This window comes from Pseudophryne corroboree, chromosome 6, assembly GCF_028390025.1.
Source record: "Pseudophryne corroboree isolate aPseCor3 chromosome 6, aPseCor3.hap2, whole genome shotgun sequence".
Classification (NCBI taxonomy): Eukaryota; Metazoa; Chordata; class Amphibia; order Anura; family Myobatrachidae; genus Pseudophryne; species Pseudophryne corroboree.
In genome coordinates, this window is record NC_086449.1 from 664,466,352 (window position 1) to 664,491,331 (window position 24,980).

A 24,980-nucleotide genomic window follows, 5' to 3' on the forward strand; every position below is an offset into this window, starting at 1 on the left:
AACATGATAACATGGGATTCAGACCAATGACAGTCATAATTTCATAGTGCAAACACAACACCTTACTAACTGTGCTAACCAGACTGTGCATACCATACGCACAATTTATCAGAAATTTAAGTGAATAAGCTACAGTTTCCAAGGTACTAAACATAATATATTCTATGGGGTGTCATAAGCAAGTCATTAGAATACTTGTCTACTAAATTTATAAGACATAAGCATTCAATATTTGAGTAAACAAAGAGAAAATAAAGCTATCTATTGGGTTTCACTAAAAAGTCCATAGGAAGACTTGACTATTGTTGTTAAAAGACATAGGCATTCATATTATAGAGCCGCAAACCACACTAGTAAAATAAAAACATGATAACATGGGATTCGATCCAATGACAGCCTTAATTTGATAGTGCAAACCCAACACCTTACTAACTGTGCTAACCAGACTGTGCATACCAGGCTCATAATTTATCAGAGATTTAAGTGAATAAGCTACAGTGTCCAAGGTACTAAACATAATATATTCTATGTGGTGTCATAAGCACGTCATTAGAATACTTTCCTACTAAATTTAAAAGACATAATCATTCAATATTTTAGTAAACAAAGAGAAAATAAAGCTATCTATTGGGTTTCACTAAAAAGTCCATTGAAAGACTTGCTTATTGTTGTTTAAAGACATAGGCATTCATATTATAGAGCTACAAACCACACTAGTAAAATAAAAACATGATAACATGGGTTTCGAACCAATGACAGTCTTAATTTAACAGTGCAAACCCAACACCTTACTAACTGTGCTGACCAGACTGTGCATTCCAGACACGCAATTTATCAGAGATTTAAGTGAATAAGCTACAGTGTCCAAGGTACTAAACATAATATATTCTATGGGGTGTCATAAGCAAGTCATTAGAATACTTTCTTACTAAATTTAAAAGACATAATCATTCAATATTTTAGTAAACAAAGAGAAAATAAAGCTATCTATTGGTTTTCACTAAAAAGTCCATTGGAAGACTTGACTATTGTTGTTAAAAGACATAGGCATTCATATTATAGAGCCACAAACCACACTAGTAAAATAAAAACATGATAACATGGGATTCGACCCAATGACAGTCTTAATTTGATAGTGCAAACCCAACACCTTACTAACTGTGCTAACCAGACTGTGCATACCAGGCATGTAATTTATCAGAGATTTAAGGGAATAAGCTACAGTGTCCAAGGTACTAAACATAATATATTCTATGGGGTGTCATAAGCAAGTCATTAGAATACTTTCTTACACAATTTAAAAGACATAATCTTTCAATATTTTAGTAAACAAAGAGAAAATAAAGCTATCTATTGGTTTTCACTAAAAAGTCCATTGGAAGACTTGACTATTGTTGTTAAAAGACATAGGCATTCATATTATAGAGCCACAAACCACACTAGTAAAATAAAAACATGATAACATGGGATTCGATCCAATGACAGTCTTAATTTGATAGTGCAAACCCAACACCTTACTAACTGTGCTAACCAGACTGTGCATAGCAGGCACATAATTTATCAGAGATTTAAGTGAATAAGCTACAGAGTCCAAGGTACTAAACATAATATATTTTATGGGGTGTCATAAGCAAGTCATTAGAATACTTTCCTACTAAATTTAAAAGACATAAGCATTCAATATTTTAGTAAACAAAGAGAAAATAAAGCTATCTATTGGGTTTCACTAAAAAGTCCATTGAAAGACTTGACTATTGTTGTTAAAAGACATAGGCATTCATATTATAGAGCTACAAACCACACTAGTAAAATAAAAACATGATAACATGGGTTTCGAACCAATGACAGTCTTAATTTAACAGTGCAAACCCAACACCTTACTAACTGTGCTGACCAGACTGTGCAGTCCAGACCCGCAATTTATCAGAGATTTAAGTTAATAAGCTACAGTGTCCAAGGTACTAAACATAATATATTCTATCGGATGTCATAAGCAAGTCATTAGAATACTTTCCTACTAAATTTATAAGACATAAGCATTCAATATTTGAGTAAACAAAGAGAAAATAAAGCTATCTATTGGGTTTCACTAAAAAGTCCATTGGTAGACTTGACTATTGTTGTTAAAAGACATAGGCATTCATATTATAGAGCCACAAACCACACTAGTAAAAAAAAAACATGATAACATGGGATTTGAACTAATGATAGTCTTAATTTGACAGTGCAAACCCAACACCTTACTGACTGTGCTGACCAGACTGTGCATCCCAGGCACATAATTTATCAGAGATTTAAGTGAATAAGCTACAGTGTCCAAGGTACTAAACATAATATATTCTATGGGGTGTCATAAGCAAGTCATTAGAATACTTGTCTACTAAATTTATAAGACATAAGCATTCAATATTTGAGTAAACAAAGAGAAAATAAAGCTATCTATTGGGTTTCACTAAAAAGTCCATAGGAAGACTTGACTATTGTTGTTAAAAGACATAGGCATTCATATTATAGAGCCGCAAACCACACTAGTAAAATAAAAACATGATAACATGGGATTCGATCCAATGACAGCCTTAATTTGATAGTGCAAACCCAACACCTTACTAACTGTGCTAACCAGACTGTGCATACCAGGCACATAATTTATCAGAGATTTAAGTGAATAAGCTACAGTGTCCAAGGTAATAAACATTATATATTCTCTGGGGTGTCATAAGCAAGTCATTAGAATACTTTCCTACTAAATTTAAAAGACATAATCATTCAATATTTTAGTAAACAAAGAGAAAATAAAGCTATCTATTGGGTTTCACTAAAAAGTCCTTTGGAAGACTTGACTATTGTCGTTAAAAGACATAGGCATTCATATTATAGAGCCACATACCACACTAGTAAAATAAAAACATTATAACATGGGATTCGAACCAATGACAGTCTTAATTTCATAGTGGTAAACCAACACCTTACAAACTGTGCTAACTAGACTGTGCATGCCAGACATGCAATTTATCAGAGATTTAAGTGAATAAGCTACAGTGTCCAAGGTACTAAACATAATATATTCTATGGGGTGTCATAAGCAAGTCATTAGAATACTTTCCTACAAAATTAATAAGACATAAGCATTCAATATTTGAGTAAACAAAGAGAAAATATAGCTATATATTGGGTTTCACTAAAATGTCCATTGGAAGACTTGACTATTGTTGTTAAAAGACATAGGCATTCATATTATAGAGCCACAAACCACACTAGTAAAATAAAAAAATGACAACATGGGATTCGATCCAATCACAGCCTTAATTTGATAGTGCAAACCCAACACCTTACTAACTGTGCTAACCAGACTGTGCATACCAGGCACATAATTTATCAGAGATTTAAGTGAATAAGCTACAGTGTCCAAGGTACTAAACATAATATATTCTATGGGGTGTCATAAGCAAGTCATTAGAATACTTTCCTAGTAAATTTAAAAGACATAATCATTCAATATTTTAGTAAACAAAGAGAAAATAAAGCTATCTATTGGGTTTCACTAAAAAGTCCATTGGAAGACTTGACTATTGTTGTTAAAAGACATAGGCATTCATATTATAGAGCCACAAACCACACTAGTAAAATAAAAACATGATAACATGGGATTCGAACCAATGACAGTCTTAATTTCATAGTGCAACCCCAACAACTTACTAACTGTGCTAACCAGACCGTGCATACAAGATGTGCAATTTATCAGAGATTTAAGTGAATAAGCTACAGTGTCCAAGGTACTAAACATAATATATTCTATGAGGTGTCATAAGCAAGTCATTAGAATACTTTCCTACAAAATTAATAAGACATAAGCATTCAATATTTGAGTAAACAAAGAGAAAATAAAGCTATCTATTGGGTTTCACTAAAAAGTCCATTGGAAGACTTGACTATTGTTGTTAAAAGACATAGGCATTAATATTATAGAGCCACAAACCACAGTAGTAAAATAAAAACATGATAACATGGGACTCGATCCAATGACAGCCTTAATTTGATAGTGCAAACCCAACACCTTACTAACTGTGCTAACCAGACTGTGCATACCAGGCATATAATTTATCAAAGATTTAAGTGAATAAGCTACAGTGTCCAAGGTTCTAAACATAATATATTCTATGGGGTGTCATAAGCAAGTCATTAGAATACTTTCCTACTAAATTTAAAAGACATAATCATTCAATATTTTAGTAAACAAAGAGAAAATAAAGCTATCTATTGGGTTTCACTAAAAAGTCCATTGGAAGACTTGACTATTGTTGTTAAAAGACATAGGCATTCATATTATAGAGCCGCAAACCACACTAGTAAAATAAAAACATGATAACATGGGATTCGAACCAATGACAGTCTTAATTTCATAGTGCAAACCCAACACCTTACTAACTGTGCTAACCAGACTGTGCATACAAGATGTGCAATTTATCAGAGATTTAAGTGAATAAGCTACAGTGTCCAAGGTACTAAACATAATATATTCTATCGGATGTCATAAGCAAGTCATTAGAATACTTTCCTACTACATTTATAAGACATAAGCATTCAATATTTGAGTAAACAAAGATAAAATAAAGCTATCTATTGGGTTTCACTAAAAAGTCCATTGGAAGACTTGACTATTGTTGTTAAAAGACATAGGCATTCATATTATAGAGCCACAAACCACACTAGTAAAATAAAAACATGATAACATGGGATTTGAACTAATGATGGTCTTAATTTGATAGTGCAAACCCAACACCTTACTAACTGTGCTGACCAGACTGTGCATTCCAGACACGCAATTTATCAGAGATTTAAGTTAATAAGCTACAGTGTCCAAGGTACTAAACATAATATATTCTATCGGATGTCATAAGCAAGTCATTAGAATACTTTCCTACTAAATTTATAAGATATAAGCATTCAATATTTGAGTAAACAAAGAGAAAATAAAGCTATCTATTAGGTTTCACTAAAAAGTCAATTGGAAGACTTGACTATTGTTGTTAAAAGACATAGGCATTCATATTATAGAGCCACAAACCACACTAGTAAAATAAAAACATGATAACATGGGATTCGGACTAATGACAGTCATAATTTCATAGTGCAAACCCAACACCTTACTAACTGTGCTAACCAGACTGTTCATACCAGACTCACAATTTATCAGAGATTTAAGTGAATAAGCTACAGTATCCAAGGTACTAAACATAATATATTCTATGGGGTGTCATAAGCAAGTCATTAGAATACTTTTCTACTGAATTTATAAGACATAAGCATTCAATATTTGAGTAAACAAAGAGAAAATAAAGCTATCTATTGGGTTTCACTAAAAAGTCCATAGGAAGACTTGACTATTGTTGTTAAAAGACATAGGCATTCATATTATAGAGCCACAAACCACACTAGTAAAATAAAAACATGATAACATGAGATTCAATCCAATGACAGCCTTAATTTGATAGTGCAAACCCAACACCTTACTAACTGTGCTAACCAGACTGTGCATACCAGGCACATAATTTATCAGAGATTTAAGTGAATAAGCTACAGTGTCCAAGGTACTAAACATAATATATTCTATGGGGTGTCATAAGCAAGTCATTAGAATACTTTCTTACTAAATTTAAAAGACATAATCATTCAATATTGTAGTAAACAAAGAGAAAAAAAAGCTATCTATTGGGTTTCACTAAAAAGTCCATTGGAAGACTTGACTATTGTTGTTAAAAGACATAGGCATTCATTTTATAGAGCCACAAACCACACTAGTAAAAAAAAAACATGATAACATGGGATTCGATCCAATGACAGCCTTAACTTGATAGTGCAAACCCAACACCTTACTAACTGTGCTAACCAGACTGTGCATACCAGGCACATAATTTATCAGAGATTTAAGTGAATAAGCTACAGTGTCCAAGGTACTAAACATTATATATTTTATGGGGTGTCACAAGCAAGTCATTAGAATACTTTCTTACTAAATTTAAAAGACATAATCATTCAATATTTTAGTAAACAAAGAGAAAATAAAACTATCTATTGGGTTTCACTAAAAAGTCAATTAGAAGACTTGACTGTTGTTGTTAAAAGACATAGGCATTCATATTATAGAGCCACAAACCACACTAGTGAAATAAAAACAAAATAACATTGGATTTGAACTAATGATGGTCTTAATTTCATAGTGCAAACCCAAACCTTACTAACTGTGCTAACCAGACTGTGCATACAAGACGCCCAATTTATCAGAGATTTAAGTGAATAAGCTACAGTATCCAAGGTACTAAACATAATATATTCTATGGGGTGTCATAAGCAAGTCATTAGAATACTTTTCTACTGAATTTATAAGACATAAGCATTCAATATTTGAGTAAACAAAGAGAAAATAAAGCTATCTATTGGGTTTCACTAAAAAGTCAATTAGAAGACTTGACTATTGTTGTTAAAAGACATAGGCATTCATATTATAGAGCCACAAACCACACTAGTAAAATAAAAACATGATAACATGGGATTCGGACCAATGACAGTCATAATTTCATAGTGCAAACCCAAACCTTACTAACTGTGCTAACCAGACTGTGCATACAAGACGCCCAATTTATCAGAGATTTAAGTGAATAAGCTACAGTATCCAAGGTACTAAACATAATATATTCTATGGGGTGTCATAAGCAAGTCATTAGAATACTTTTCTACTGAATTTATAAGACATAAGCATTCAATATTTGAGTAAACAAAGAGAAAATAAAGCTATCTATTGGGTTTCACTAAAAAGTCCATAGGAAGACTTGACTATTGTTGTTAAAAGATATAGGCATTCATATTATAGAGCCACAAACCACACTAGTAAAATACAAGCATGATAACGTGTTTCGAAACAATGACAGTCTTAATTTGATAGTGCAAACCCAACACCTTACTAACTGTGCTAACCAGACTGTGCATACCAGACACACAATTTATCAGAGATTTAAGTGAATAAGCTACAGTGTCCGAGGTACTAAACATAATATATTCTGTGGGGTGTCATAAGCAAGTCATTAGAATACTTTCCTACTAAATTTATAAGACATAAGCATTCAATATTTGAGTAAACAAAGAGAAAATAAAGCTATCTATTGGGTTTCACTAAAAAGTCCATTGGAAGACTTGACTATTGTTGTTAAAAGACATAGGAATTCATATTATAGAGCCACAAACCACACTAGTAAAATAGAAACATGATAACATGGGATTCGAACCAATGACAGTCTTAATTTCATAGTGCAAACCCAACATCTTACTACCTGTGCTAACCAGACTGTGCATTCCAGACACACAATTTATCATAGATTTAAGTGAATAAGCTACAGTGTCCAAGGTACTAAACATAATATATTCTATGGGGTGTCATAAGCAAGTCATTAGAATACGTTCCTACTCAATTTATAAGACATAAGCATTCAATATTTTAGTAAACAAAAAGAAAATAAAGCTATCTATTGAGTTTCACTAAAAAGTCCATTGGAAGACATGACTATTGTTGTTAAAAGATATAGGCATTCATATTATAGAGCCACAAACCACACTAGTAAAATAAAAACATGATAACATGTGATTTGAACCAATGACAGTCTTAATTTGATAGTGAAAACCTAACACCTTACTAACTGTGCTAACCAGACTGTGAATACCAGACACACAATTTATCAGAGATTTAAGTGAATAAGCTACAGTGTCCGAGGTACTAAACATAATATATTCTGTGGGGTGTCATAAGCAAGTCATTAGAATACGTTCCTACTAAATTTATAAGACATAAGCATTCAATATTTGAGTAAACAAAGAGAAAATAAAGTTATCTATTGGGTTTCACTAAAAAGTCCATTGGAAGACTTGACTATTGTTGTTAAAAGACATAGGCATTCATATTATAGAGCCACAAACCACACTAGTAAAATAAAAACATAACATGGGATTCGAACTAATGACAGTCTTAATTTGATAGTGCAAACCCAACACCTTACTAACTGTGCTAACCAGACTGAGCATACCAGACACACATTTTTTCAGAAATTTAAGTGAATAAGCTACAGTGTCCAAGGTACTAAACATAATATATTCTATGGGGTGTCATAAGCAAGTCATTAGAATACTTTCCTACTCAATTTATAAGACATAAGCATTCAGTATTTTAGTAAACAAAAAGAAAATAAAGCTATCTATTGAGTTTCACTAAAAAGTCCATTGGAAGACATGACTACTGTTGTTAAAAGATATAGGCATTCCTATTATAGAGCCACAAACCACACTAGTAAAATAAAAACATGATAACATGTGATTTGAACCAATGACAGTCTTAATTTGATAGTGAAAACCCAACACCTTACTAACTGTGCTAACCAGACTGTGAATACCAGACACACAATTTATCAGAGATTTAAGTGAATAAGCTACAGTGTCCGAGGTACTAAACATAATATATTCTGTGGGGTGTCATAAGCAGGTCATTAGAATACTTTCCTACTAAATTTATAAGACATAAGCATTCAATATTTGAGTAAACAAAGAGAAAATAAAGCTATCTATTGGGTTTCACTAAAAAGTCCATTGGAAGACTTGACTATTGTTGTTAAAAGACATAGGAATTCATATTATAGAGCCACAAACCACACTAGTGAAATAGAAACCTGATAACATGGGATTCGAACCAATGACAGTCTTTATTTCATAGTGCAAACCCAACACCTTACTGACCGTGCTAACCAGTCTGTGCATTGCAGACACCCAATTTATTAGAGATTTAAGTGAATAAGCTACAGTGTCCAAGGTACTAAACATAATATATTCTATGGGGTGTCATAAGCAAGTCATTAGAATACGTTCCTACTAAATTTATAAGACATAAGCATTCAATATTTGAGTAAACAAAGAGAAAATAATATTATCTATTGGGTTTCACTAAAAAGTCCATTGAAAGACTTGACTATTGTTGTTAAAAGACATAGGCATTCATATTATAGAGCCACAAACCACACTAGTAAAATAAAAACATGATAACATGGGATTTGAACTAATGACAGTCTTAATTTGATAGTGCAAACCCAACACCTTACTAACTGTGCTAACCAGACTGTGCATACCAGACACACAATTTATCAGAGATTTAAGTGAATAAGCTACAGTGTCCGAGGTACTAAACATAATATATTCTGTGGGGTGTCATAAGCAAGTCATTAGAATACTTTCCTACTAAATTTATAAGACATAAGCATTCAATATTTGAGTAAACAAAGAGAAAATAAAGCTATCTATTGGGTTTCACTAAAAAGTCCATTAGAAGACATGACTATTGTTGTTAAAAGACATAGGCATTCATAATATAGAGCCACAAACCACACTAGTAAAATAAAAACATGATAACATGGAATTCGAACCAATGACAGTCTTAATTTGATAGTGCAAACCCAACACCTTTCTACCTGTGCTAACCAGACTGTGCATTCCAGACGCCCATTTTATCAGAGATTTAAGTGAATAAGCTACAGTGTCCAAGGTACTAAACATAATATATTCTATGGGGTGTCATAAGCAAGTCATTAGAATACGTTCCTACTAAATTTATAAGACATAAGCATTCAATATTTGAGTAAACAAAGAGAAAATAAAGCTATCTATTGGGTTTCACTAAAAAGTCCATTGGAAGACTTGACTATTGTTGTTAAAAGACATAGGCATTCATATTATAGAGCCACAAACCACACTAGTAAAATAAAAACATGATAACATGGGATTTGAACTAATGACAGTCTTAATTTGATAGTGCAAACCCAACACCTTACTAACTGTGCTAACCAGACTGAGCATACCAGACACACATTTTTTCAGAGATTTAAGTGAATAAGCTACAGTGTCCAAGGTACTAAACATAATATATTCTATGGGGTGTCATAAGCAAGTCATTAGAATACTTTCCTACTAAATTTATAAGACATAAGCATTCAATATTTTAGTAAACAAAGAGAAAATAAAGCTATCTATTGAGTTTCACTAAAAAGTCCATTGGAAGACATGACTATTGTTGTTAAAAGATATAGGCATTCATATTATAGAGCCACAAACCACACTAGTAAAATACAAACATGATAACATGGGATTCAAACCAATGACAGTCTTAATTTGATAGTGCAAACCCAACACCTTACTACCTGTGCTAACCAGACTGTGCATTCCAGACACACAATTTATCATAGATTTAAGTGAATAAGCTACAGTGTCCAAGGTACTAAACATAATATATTCTATGGGGTGTCATAAGCAAGTCATTAGAATACGTTCCTACTCAATTTATAAGACATAAGCATTCAATATTTTAGTAAACAAAAAGAAAATAAAGCTATCTATTGAGTTTCACTAAAAAGTCCATTGGAAGACATGACTATTGTTGTTAAAAGATATAGGCATTCATATTATAGAGCCACAAACCACACTAGTAAAATAAAAACATATTAACATGTGATTTGAACCAATGACAGTCTTAATTTGATAGTGAAAACCTAACACCTTACTAACTGTGCTAACCAGACTGTGAATACCAGACATACAATTTATCAGAGATTTAAGTGAAAAAGCTACAGTGTCCGAGGTACTAAACATAATATATTCTATGGGGTGTCATAAGCAAGTCATTAGAATACTTTCCTACAAAATTTATAAGACATAAGCATTCAATATTTGAGTAAACAAAGAGAAAATATAGCTATCTATTGGGTTTCACTAAAAAGTCCATAGGATGACTTTACTATTGTTGTTAAAAGACATAGGCATTCATATTATAGAGCCACAAACCACACTAGTAAAATAAAAACATGACAACATGGGATTCGATCCAATGACAGCCTTAATTTGATAGTGCAAACCCAACACCTTACTAACTGTGCTGACCAGACTGTGCATTCCAGACATGCAATTTATCAGAGATTTAAGTTAATAAGCTACAGTGTCCAAGGTACTAAACATAATATATTCTACCGGATGTCAATAGCAAGTCATTAGAATACTTTCCTACTAAATTTATAAGATATAAGCATTCAATATTTGAGTAAACAAAGAGAAAATAAAGCTATCTATTGGGTTTCACTAAAAAGTCAATTGGAAGACTTGACTATTGTTGTTAAAAGACATAGGCATTCATATTATAGAGCCACAAACCACACTAGTAAAATAAAAACATGATAACATGGGATTCGGACCAATGACAGTCATAATTTCATAGTGCAAACCCAACACCTTACTAACTGTGCTAACCAGACTGTGCATACCAGACGCACAATTTATCAGAGATTTAAGTGAATAAGCTACAGTATCCAAGGTACTAAACATAATATATTCTATGGGGTGTCATAAGCAAGTCATTAGAATACTTTTCTACTGAATTTATAAGACATAAGCATTCAATATTTGAGTAAACAAAGAGAAAATAAAGCTATCTATTGGGTTTCACTAAAAAGTCCATTGGAAGACTTGACTATTGTTGTTAAAAGACATAGGCATTCATATTATAGAGCCACAAACCACACTAGTAAAATAAAAACATGATAACATAAGATTCGATCCAATGACAGCCTTAATTTGATAGTGCAAACCCAACACCTTACTAACTGTGCTAACCAGACTGTGCATACCAGGCACATAATTTATCAGAGATTTAAGTGAATAAGCTACAGTGTCCAAGGTACTAAACATAATATATTCTATGGGGTGTCATAAGCAAGTCATTAGAATACTTTCCTACTAAATTTAAAAGACATAATCATTCAATATTTTAGTAAACAAAGAGAAAATAAAGCTATCTATTGGGTTTCACTAAAAAGTCCATTGGAAGACTTGACTATTGTTGTTAAAAGACATAGGCATTCATATTATAGAGCAGCAAACCACACTAGTAAAATAAAAACATGATAACATGGGATTCGAATCAATGACAGTCTTAATTTCATAGTGCAAACCCAACACCTTACTAACTGTGCTAACCAGACCGTGCATACAAGATGTGCAATTTATCAGAGATTTAAGTGAATAAGCTACAGTGTCCAAGGTACTAAACATAATATATTCTATGGGGTGTCATAAGCAAGTCATTAGAATACTTTCCTACAAAATTAATAAGACATAAGCATTCAATATTTGAGTAGACAAAGAGAAAATAAAGCTATCTATTGGGTTTCACTAAAAAGTCCATTGAATACTTGACTATTGTTGTTAAAAGACATAGGCATTCATATTATAGAGCCACAAACCACACTAGTAAAATAAAAACATGATAACATGGGATTCAATCCAATGACAGCCTTAATTTGATAGTGCAAACCCAACACCTTACTAACTGTGCTAACCAGACTGTGCATACCAGGCACATAATTTATCAGAGATTTAAGTGAATAAGCTACAGTATCCAAGGTACTAAACATAATATATTCTATGGGGTGTCATAAGCAAGTCATTAGAATACTTTCCTACTAAATTTAAAAGACATAATCATTCAATATTTTAGTAAACAAAGAGAAAATAAAAGCTATCTATTGGGTTTCACTAAAAAGTCCATTGGAAGACTTGACTATTGTTGTTAAAAGACATAGGCATTCATATTATAGAGCCACAAACCACACTAGTAAAATAAAAACATGGGATTCGAACCAATAACAGTCTTAATTTCATAGTGGTAACCCAACACCTTACAAACTGTGCTAACCAGACTGTGCATGCCCGACATGCAATTTATCAGAGATTTAAGTGAATAAGCTACAGTGTCCAAGGTACTAAACATAATATATTCTATGGGGTGTCATAAGCAAGTCATTAGAATACTTTCCTACTAAATTTATAAGACATAAGCATTCAATATTTGAGTAAACAAAGAGAAAATAAAGCTATCTATTGGGTTTCACTAAAAAGTCCATTGGAAGACTTGACTATTGTTGTTAAAAGACATAGGCATTCATATTATAGAGCCACAAACCACACTAGTAAAATAAAAACATGATAACATGTGATTCGAACCAATGACAGTCTTAATTTGATAGTGCATACCCAACACCTTACTAACTGTGCTAACCAGACTGTGCATACCAGACACACAATTTTCAGAGATTTAAGTGAATAAGCTACAGTGTCCGAGGTACTAAACATAATATATTCTGTGGGGTGTCATAAGCAAGTCATTAGAATACTTTCCTACTAAATTTATAAGACATAAGCATTCAATATTTGAGTAAACAAAGAGAAAATAAAGCTATCTATTGGGTTTCACTAAAAAGTCCATTGGAAGACTTGACTATTGTTGTTAAAAGACATAGGAATTCATATTATAGAGCCACAAACCACACTAGTAAAATAGAAACATGATAACATGGGATTCAAACCAATGACAGTCTTAATTTCATAGTGCAAACCCAACACCTTACTGACTGTGCTAACCAGACTGTGCATTACAGACACCCAATTTATCAGAGATTTAAGTGAATAAGCTACAGTGTCCAAGGTACTAAACATAATATATTCTATGGGGTGTCATAAGCAAGTCATTAGAATATGTTCCTACTAAATTTATAAGACATAAGCATTCAATATTTGAGTAAACAAAGAGAAAATAAAGTTATCTATTGGGTTTCACTAAAAAGTCCATTGGAAGACTTGACTATTGTTGTTAAAAGACATAGGCATTCATATTATAGAGCCACAAACCACACTAGTAAAATAAAAACATAACATGGGATTCGAACTAATGACAGTCTTAATTTGATAGTGCAAACCCAACACCTTACTAACTGTGCTAACCAGACTTAGCATACCAGACACAAATTTTTTCAGAAATTTAAGTGAATAAGCTACAGTGTCCAAGGTACTAAACATAATATATTCTATGGGGTGTCATAAGCAAGTCATTAGAATACTTTCCTACTCAATTTATAAGACATAAGCATTCAGTATTTTAGTAAACAAAAAGAAAATAAAGCTATCTATTGAGTTTCACTAAAAAGTCCATTGGAAGACATGACTATTGTTGTTAAAAGACATAGGCATTCATATTATAGAGCCACAAACCACACTAGTAAAATAAAAACATGATAACATGGGATTTGAACTAATGACAGTCTTAATTTGATAGAGCAAACCAAACACCTTACTAACTGTGCTAACCAGACTGTGCATACCAGACACACATTTTTTCAGAGATTTAAGTGAATAAGCTACAGTGTCCAAGGTACTAAACATAATATATTCTATAGGGTGTCATAAGCAAGTCATTAGAATACTTTCCTACTAAATTTATAAGACATAAGCATTCAATATTTTAGTAAACAAAGAGAAAATAAAGCTATCTATTGAGTTTCACTAAAAAGTCCATTGGAAGACATGACTATTGTTGTTAAAAGACATAGGCATTCATATTATAGAGCCACAAACCACACTAGTAAAATAAAAACATGATAACATGGGATTCGAACCAATGACAGTCTTAATTTGATAGTGCAAACCCAACACCTTACTACCTGTGCTAACCAGACTGTGCATTCCAGACAAACAATTTATCATATATTTAAGTGAATAAGCTAGAGTGTCCAAGGTACTAAACATAATATATTCTATGGGGTGTCATAAGCAAGTCATTAGAATACGTTCCTACTAAATTTATTAGAAATAAGCATTCAATATTTGAGTAAACAAAGAGAAAATAAAGCTATCTATTGGGTTTCACTAAAAAGTCCATTGGAAGACTTGACTATTGTTGTTAAAAGATATAGGCATTCATATTATAGAGCCACAAACCACACTAGTAAAATAAAAACATAACATGGGATTCGAACTAATGACACTCTTAATTTGATAGTGCAAACCCAACACCTTACTAACTGTGCTAACCAGACTGAGCATACCAGACACACATTTTTTCAGAAATTTAAGTGAATAAGCTACAGTGTCCAAGGTACTAAACATAATATATTCTATGGGGTGTCATAAGCAAGTCATTAGAATACTTTCCTACACAATTTATAAGACATAAGCATTCAGTATTTTAGTAAACAAAAAGAAAATAAAGCTATCTATTGAGTTTCACTAAAAAGTCCATTGGAAGACATGACTATTGTTGTTAAAAGATATAGGCATTCATATTATAGAGCCACAAACCACACTAGTAAAATAAAAACATGATAACATGTGATTTGAATCAATGACAGTCTTAATTTGATAGTGAAAACCCAACACCTTACTAACTGTGCTAACCAGACTGTGAATACCAGACACACAATTTATCAGAGATTTAAGTGAATAAGCTACAGTGTCCGAGGTACTAAACATAATATATTCTGTGGGGTGTCATAAGCAGGTCATTAGAATACTTTCCTACTAAATTTATAAGACATAAGCATTCAATATTTGAGTAAACAAAGAGAAAATAAAGCTATCTATTGGGTTTCACTAAAAAGTCCATTGGAAGACTTGACTATTGTTGTTAAAAGACATAGGAATTCATATTATAGAGCCACAAACCACACTAGTGAAATAGAAACCTGATAACATGGGATTCGAACCAATGACAGTCTTTATTTCATAGTGCAAACCCAACACCTTACTGACCGTGCTAACCAGTCTGTGCATTGCAGACACACAATTTATTAGAGATTTAAGTGAATAAGCTACAGTGTCCAAGGTACTAAACATAATATATTCTATGGGGTGTCATAAGCAAGTCATTAGAATACGTTCCTACTAAATTTATAAGACATAAGCATTCAATATTTGAGTAAACAAAGAGAAAATAAAGTTATCTATTGGGTTTCACTAAAAAGTCCATTGAAAGACTTGACTATTGTTGTTAAAAGACATAGGCATTCATATTATAGAGCCACAAACCACACTAGTAAAATAAAAACATGATAACATGGGATTTGAACTAATGACAGTCTTAATTTGATAGTGCAAACCAAACACCTTACTAACTGTGCTAACCAGATTGTGCATACCAGACACACTTTTTTTCAGAGATTTAAGTGAATAAGCTAGAGTGTCCAAGGTACTAAACATAATATATTTTATGGGGTGTCATAAGCAAGTCATTAGAATACTTTCCTACTAAATTTATAAGACATAAGCATTCAATATTTTAGTAAACAAAGAGAAAATAAAGCTATCTATTGAGTTTCACTAAAAAGTCCATTGGAAGACATGACTATTGTTGTTAAAAGACATAGGCATTCATAATATAGAGCCACAAACCACACTAGTAAAATAAAAACATGATAACATGGAATTCGAACCAATGACAGTCTTAATTTGATAGTGCAAACCCAACACCTTTCTACCTGTGCTAACCAGACTGTGCATTCCAGACGCCCATTTTATCAGAGATTTAAGTGAATAAGCTACAGTGTCCAAGGTACTAAACATAATATATTCTATGGGGTGTCATAAGCAAGTCATTAGAATACGTTCCTACTAAATTTATAAGACATAAGCATTCAATATTTGAGTAAACAAAGAGAAAATAAAGCTATCTATTGGGTTTCACTAAAAAGTCCATTGGAAGACTTGACTATTGTTGTTAAAAGACATAGGCATTCATATTATAGAGCCACAAACCACACTAGTAAAATAAAAACATGATAACATGGGATTTGAACTAATGACAGTCTTAATTTGATAGTGCAAACCCAACACCTTACTAACTGTGCTAACCAGACTGAGCATACCAGACACACATTTTTTCAGAGATTTAAGTGAATAAGCTACAGTGTCCAAGGTACTAAACATAATATATTCTATGGGGTGTCATAAGCAAGTCATTAGAATACTTTCCTACTAAATTTATAAGACATAAGCATTCAATATTTTAGTAAACAAAGAGAAAATAAAGCTATCTATTGAGTTTCACTAAAAAGTCCATTGGAAGACATGACTATTGTTGTTAAAAGATATAGGCATTCATATTATAGAGCCACAAACCACACTAGTAAAATACAAACATGATAACGTGTTTCGAACCAATGACAGTCTTAATTTGATAGTGCAAACCCAACACCTTACTAACTGTGCTAACCAGACTGTGCATACCAGACACACAATTTATCAGAGATTTAAGTGAATAAGCTACAGTGTCCGAGGTACTAAACATAATATATTCTGTGGGGTGTCATAAGCAAGTCATTAGAATACTTTCCTACTAAATTTATAAGACATAAGCATTCAATATTTGAGTAAACAAAGAGAAAATAAAGCTATCTATTGGGTTTCACTAAAAAGTCCATTGGAAGACTTGACTATTGTTGTTAAAAGACATAGGAATTCATATTATAGAGCCACAAACCACACTAGTAAAATAGAAACATGATAACATGGGATTCGAACCAATGACAGTCTTAATTTCATAGTGCAAATCCAACACCTTACTGACTGTGCTAACCAGACTGTGCATTACAGACACACAATTTATCAGAGATTTAAGTGAATAAGCTACAGTGTCCAAGGTACTAAACATAATATATTCTATGGGGTGTCATAAGCAAGTCATTAGAATACTTTCCTACTAAATTTATAAGACATAAGCATTCAATATTTGAGTAAACAAAGAGAAAATAAAGCTATCTATTGAGTTTCACTAAAAAGTCCATTGGAAGACATGACTATTGTTGTTAAAAGATATAGGCATTCATATTATAGAGCCACAAACCACACTAGTAAAATAAAAACATGATAACATGGGATTCGATCCAATGACAGTCTTAATTTGATAGTGCAAACCTAACACCTTACTAACTGTGCTAACCAGACTGTGAATACCAGACACATAATTTATCAGAGATTTAAGTGAATAAGCTACCGTGTCCGAGGTACTAAACATAATATATTCTGTGGGGTGTCATAAGCAAGTCATTAGAATACTTTCCTACTAAATTTAAAAGACATAAGCATTCAATATTTTAGTAAACAAAGAGAAAATAAAGTTATCTATTGGGTTTCACTAAAAAGTCCATTGGAAGACTTGACTGTTGTTGTTAAAAGACATAGGCATTCATATTATAGAGCCACAAACCACACTAGTAAAATAAAAACATAACATGGGATTCGAACTAATGACAGTCTTAATCTGATAGTGCAAACCCAACACCTTACTAACTGTGCTAACCAGACTGAGCATACCAAAAACACATTTTTTCAGAAATTTAAGTGAATAAGCTACAGTGTCCAAGGTACTAAACATAATATATTCTATGGGGTGTCATAAGCAAGTCATTAGAATACTTTCCTACTCAATTTATAAGACATAAGCATTCAGTATTTTAGTAAACAAAAAGAAAATAAAGCTATCTATTGAGTTTCACTAAAAAGTCCATTGGAAGACATGACTATTGTTGTTAAAAGATATAGGCATTCCTATTATAGAGCCACAAACCACACTAGTAAAATAAAAACATGATAACATGTGATTTGAACCAATGACAGTCTTAATTTGATAGTGAAAACCCAACACCTTACTAACTGTGCTAACCAGACTGTGAATACCAGACACACAATTTATCAGAGATTTAAGTGAATAAGCTACAGTGTCCGAGGTACTAAACATAATATATTCTGTGGGGTGTCATAAGCAGGTCATTAGAATACTTTCCTACTAAATTTATAAGACATAAGCATTCAATATTTGAGTAAACAAAGAGAAAATAAAGCTATCTATTGGGTTTCACTAAAAAGTCCATTGGAAGACTTGACTATTGTTGTTAAAAGACACAGGAATTCATATTATAGAGCCACAAACCACACTAGTGAAATAGAAACCTGATAACATGGGATTCGAACCAATGACAGTCTTTATTTCATAGTGCAAACCCAACACCTTACTGACCGTGCTAACCAGTCTGTGCATTGCAAACACACAATTTATTAGAGATTTAAGTGAATAAGCTACAGTGTCCAAGGTACTAAACATAATATATTCTATGGGGTGTCATAAGCAAGTCATTAGAATACGTTCCTACTAAATTTATAAGACATAAGCATTCAATATTTGAGTAAACAAAGAGAAAATAAAGTTATCTATTGGGTTTCACTAAAAAGTCCATTGAAAGACTTGACTATTGTTGTTAAAAGACATAGGCATTCATATTATAGAGCCACAAACCACACTAGTAAAATAAAAACATGATAACATGGGATTTGAACTAATGACAGTCTTAATTTGATAGTGCAAACCAAACACCTTACTAACTGTGCTAACCAGACTGTGCATACCAGACACACTTTTTTTCAGAGATTTAAGTGAATAAGCTACAGTGTCCAAGGTACTAAACATAATATATTTTATGGGGTGTCATAAGCAAGTCATTAGAATACTTTCCTACTAAATTTATAAGACATAAGCATTCAATATTTTAGTAAACAAAGAGAAAATAAAGCTATCTATTGAGTTTCACTAAAAAGTCCATTGGAAGACTTGACTATTGTTGTTAAAAGACATAGGCATTCATAATATAGAGCCACAAACCACACTAGTAAAATAAAAACATGATAACATGGAATTCGAACCAATGACAGTCTTAATTTGATAGTGCAAACCCAACACCTTTCTACCTGTGCTAACCAGACTGTGCATTCCAGACGCCCATTTTATCAGAGATTTAAGTGAATAAGCTACAGTGTCCAAGGTACTAAACATAATATATTCTATGGGGTGTCATAAGCAAGTCATTAGAATACGTTCCTACTAAATTTATAAGACATAAGCATTCAATATTTGAGTAAACAAAGAGAAAATAAAGCTATCTATTGAGTTTCACTAAAAAGTCCATTGGAAGACATGACTATTGTTGTTAAAAGATATAGGCATTCATATTATAGAGCCACAAACCACACTAGTAAAATAAAAACATGATAACGTGTTTCGAACCAATGACAGTCTTAATTTGATAGTGCAAACCCAACACCTTACTAACTGTGCTAACCAGACTGTGCATACCAGACACACAATTTATCAGAGATTTAAGTGAATAAGCTACAGTGTCCGAGGTACTAAACATAATATATTCTGTGGGGTGTCATAAGCAAGTCATTAGAATACTTTCCTACTAAATTTATAAGACATAAGCATTCAATATTTGAGTAAACAAAGAGAAAATAAAGCTATCTATTGGGTTTCACTAAAAAGTCCATTGGAAGACATGACTATTGTTGTTAAAAGACATAGGCATTCATAATATAGAGCCACAAACCACACTAGTAAAATAAAAACATGATAACATGGAATTCGAACCAATGACAGTCTTAATTTGATAGTGCAAACCCAACACCTTTCTACCTGTGCTAACCAGACTGTGCATTCCAGACGCCCATTTTATCAGAGATTTAAGTGAATAAGCTACAGTGTCCAAGGTACTAAACATAATATATTCTATGGGGTGTCATAAGCAAGTCATTAGAATACGTTGCTACTAAATTTATAAGACATAAGCATTCAATATTTTAGTAAACAAAAAGAAAATAAAGCTATCTATTGAGTTTCACTAAAAAGTCCATTGGAAGACATGACTATTGTTGTTAAAAGATATAGGCATTCATATTATAGAGCCACAAACCACACTAGTAAAATACAAACATGATAACATGGGATTCAAACCAATGACAGTCTTAATTTGATAGTGCAAACCCAACACCTTACTACCTGTGCTAACCAGACTGTGCATTCCAGACACACAATTTATCATAGATTTAAGTGAATAAGCTACAGTGTCCAAGGTACTAAACATAATATATTCTATGGGGTGTCATAAGCAAGTCATTAGAATACGTTCCTACTCAATTTATAAGACATAAGCATTCAATATTTTAGTAAACAAAAAGAAAATAAAGCTATCTATTGAGTTTCACTAAAAAGTCCATTGGAAGACATGACTATTGTTGTTAAAAGATATAGGCATTCATATTATAGAGCCACAAACCACACTAGTAAAATAAAAACATGATAACATGTGATTTGAACCAATGACAGTCTTAATTTGATAGTGAAAACCTAACACCTTACTAACTGTGCTAACCAGACTGTGAATACCAGACATACAATTTATCAGAGATTTAAGTGAAAAAGCTACAGTGTCCGAGGTACTAAACATAATATATTCTATGGGGTGTCATAAGCAAGTCATTAGAATACTTTCCTACAAAATTTATAAGACATAAGCATTCAATATTTGAGTAAACAAAGAGAAAATATAGCTATCTATTGGGTTTCACTAAAAAGTCCATAGGAAGACTTTACTATTGTTGTTAAAAGACATAGGCATTCATATTATAGAGCCACAAACCACACTAGTAAAATAAAAACATGACAACATGGGATTCGATCCAATGACAGCCTTAATTTGATAGTGCAAACCCAACACCTTACTAACTGTGCTGACCAGACTGTGCATTCCAGACACGCAATTTATCAGAGATTTAAGTTAATAAGCTACAGTGTCCAAGGTACTAAACATAATATATTCTACCGGATGTCAATAGCAAGTCATTAGAATACTTTCCTACTAAATTTATAAGATATAAGCATTCAATATTTGAGTAAACAAAGAGAAAATAAAGCTATCTATTGGGTTTCACTAAAAAGTCAATTGGAAGACTTGACTATTGTTGTTAAAAGACATAGGCATTCATATTATAGAGCCACAAACCACACTAGTAAAATAAAAACATGATAACATGGGATTCGGACCAATGACAGTCATAATTTCATAGTGCAAACCCAACACCTTACTAACTGTGCTAACCAGACTGTGCATACCTGACGCACAATTTATCAGAGATTTAAGTGAATAAGCTACAGTATCCAAGGTACTAAACATAATATATTCTATGGGGTGTCATAAGCAAGTCATTAGAATACTTTTCTACTGAATTTATAAGACATAAGCATTCAATATTTGAGTAAACAAAGAGAAAATAAAGCTATCTATTGGGTTTCACTAAAAAGTCCATTGGAAGACTTGACTATTGTTGTTAAAAGACATAGGCATTCATATTATAGAGCCACAAACCACACTAGTAAAATAAAAACATGATAACATAAGATTCGATCCAATGACAGCCTTAATTTGATAGTGCAAACCCAACACCTTACTAACTGTGCTAACCAGACTGTGCATACCAGGCACATAATTTATCAGAGATTTAAGTGAATAAGCTACAGTGTCCAAGGTACTAAACATAATATATTCTATGGGGTGTCATAAGCAAGTCATTAGAATACTTTCCTACTAAATTTAAAAGACATAATCATTCAATATTTTAGTAAACAAAGAGAAAATAAAGCTATCTATTGGGTTTCACTAAAAAGTCCATTGGAAGACTTGACTATTGTTGTTAAAAGACATAGGCATTCATATTATAGAGCAGCAAACCACACTAGTAAAATAAAAACATGATAACATGGGATTCGAATCAATGACAGTCTTAATTTCATAGTGCAAATCCAACACCTTACTAACTGTGCTAACCAGACCGTGCATACAAGATGTGCAATTTATCAGAGATTTAAGTGAATAAGCTACAGTGTCCAAGGTACTAAACATAATATATTCTATGGGGTGTCATAAGCAAGTCATTAGAATACTTTCCTACAAAATTAATAAGACATAAGCATTCAATATTTGAGTAGACAAAGAGAAAATAAAGCTATCTATTGGGTTTCACTAAAAAGTCCATTGAATACTTGACTATTGTTGTTAAAAGACATAGGCATTCATATTATAGAGCCACAAACCACACTAGTAAAATAAAAACATGATAACATGGGATTCAATCCAATGACAGCCTTAATTTGATAGTGCAAACCCAACACCTTACTAACTGTGCTAACCAGACTGTGCATACCAGGCACATAATTTATCAGAGATTTAAGTGAATAAGCTACAGTATCCAAGGTACTAAACATAATATATTCTATGGGGTGTCATAAGCAAGTCATTAGAATACTTTCCTACTAAATTTAAAAGACATAATCATTCAATATTTTAGTAAACAAAGAGAAAATAAAAGCTATCTATTGGGTTTCACTAAAAAGTCCATTGGAAGACTTGACTATTGTTGTTAAAAGACATAGGCATTCATATTATAGAGCCACAAACCACACTAGTAAAATAAAAACATGGGATTCGAACCAATAACAGTCTTAATTTCATAGTGGTAACCCAACACCTTAAAAACTGTGCTAACCAGACTGTGCATGCCCGACATGCAATTTATCAGAGATTTAAGTGAATAAGCTACAGTGTCCAAGGTACTAAACATAATATATTCTATGGGGTGTCATAAGCAAGTCATTAGAATACTTTCCTACTAAATTTATAAGACATAAGCATTCAATATTTGAGTAAACAAAGAGAAAATAAAGCTATCTATTGGGTTTCACTAAAAAGTCCATTGGAAGACTTGACTATTGTTGTTAAAAGACATAGGCATTCATATTATAGAGCCACAAACCACACTAGTAAAATAAAAACATGATAACATGTGATTCGAACCAATGACAGTCTTAATTTGATAGTGCATACCCAACACCTTACTAACTGTGCTAACCAGACTGTGCATACCAGACACACAATTTTCAGAGATTTAAGTGAATAAGCTACAGTGTCCGAGGTACTAAACATAATATATTCTGTGGGGTGTCATAAGCAAGTCATTAGAATACTTTCCTACTAAATTTATAAGACATAAGCATTCAATATTTGAGTAAACAAAGAGAAAATAAAGCTATCTATTGGGTTTCACTAAAAAGTCCATTGGAAGACTTGACTATTGTTGTTAAAAGACATAGGAATTCATATTATAGAGCCACAAACCACACTAGTAAAATAGAAACATGATAACATGGGATTCAAACCAATGACAGTCTTAATTTCATAGTGCAAACCCAACACCTTACTGACTGTGCTAACCAGACTGTGCATTACAGACACCCAATTTATCAGAGATTTAAGTGAATAAGCTACAGTGTCCAAGGTACTAAACATAATATATTCTATGGGGTGTCATAAGTAAGTCATTAGAATATGTTCCTACTAAATTTATAAGACATAAGCATTCAATATTTGAGTAAACAAAGAGAAAATAAAGTTATCTATTGGGTTTCACTAAAAAGTCCATTGAAAGACTTGACTATTGTTGTTAAAAGACATAGGCATTCATATTATAGAGCCACAAACCACACTAGTAAAATAAAAACATAACATGGGATTCGAACTAATGACAGTCTTAATTTGATAGTGCAAACCCAACACCTTACTAACTGTGCTAACCAGACTTAGCATACCAGACACAAATTTTTTCAGAAATTTAAGTGAATAAGCTACAGTGTCCAAGGTACTAAACATAATATATTCTATGGGGTGTCATAAGCAAGTCATTAGAATACTTTCCTACTCAATTTATAAGACATAAGCATTCAGTATTTTAGTAAACAAAAAGAAAATAAAGCTATCTATTGAGTTTCACTAAAAAGTCCATTGGAAGACATGACTATTGTTGTTAAAAGATATAGGCATTCATATTATAGAGCCACAAACCACACTAGTAAAATAAAAACATGATAACATGTGATTTGAACCAATGACAGTCTTAATTTCATAGCGCAAACCCAACACCTTACTGACTGTGCTAACCAGACTGTGCATTACAGACACCCAATTTATCAGAGATTTAAGTGAATAAGCTACAGTGTCCAAGGTACTAAACATAATATATTCTATGGGGTGTCATAAGCAAGTCATTAGAATATGTTCCTACTAAATTTATAAGACATAAGCATTCAATATTTGAGTAAACAAAGAGAAAATAAATTTATCTATTGGGTTTCACTAAAAAGTCCATTGAAAGACTTGACTATTGTTGTTAAAAGACATAGGCATTCATATTATAGA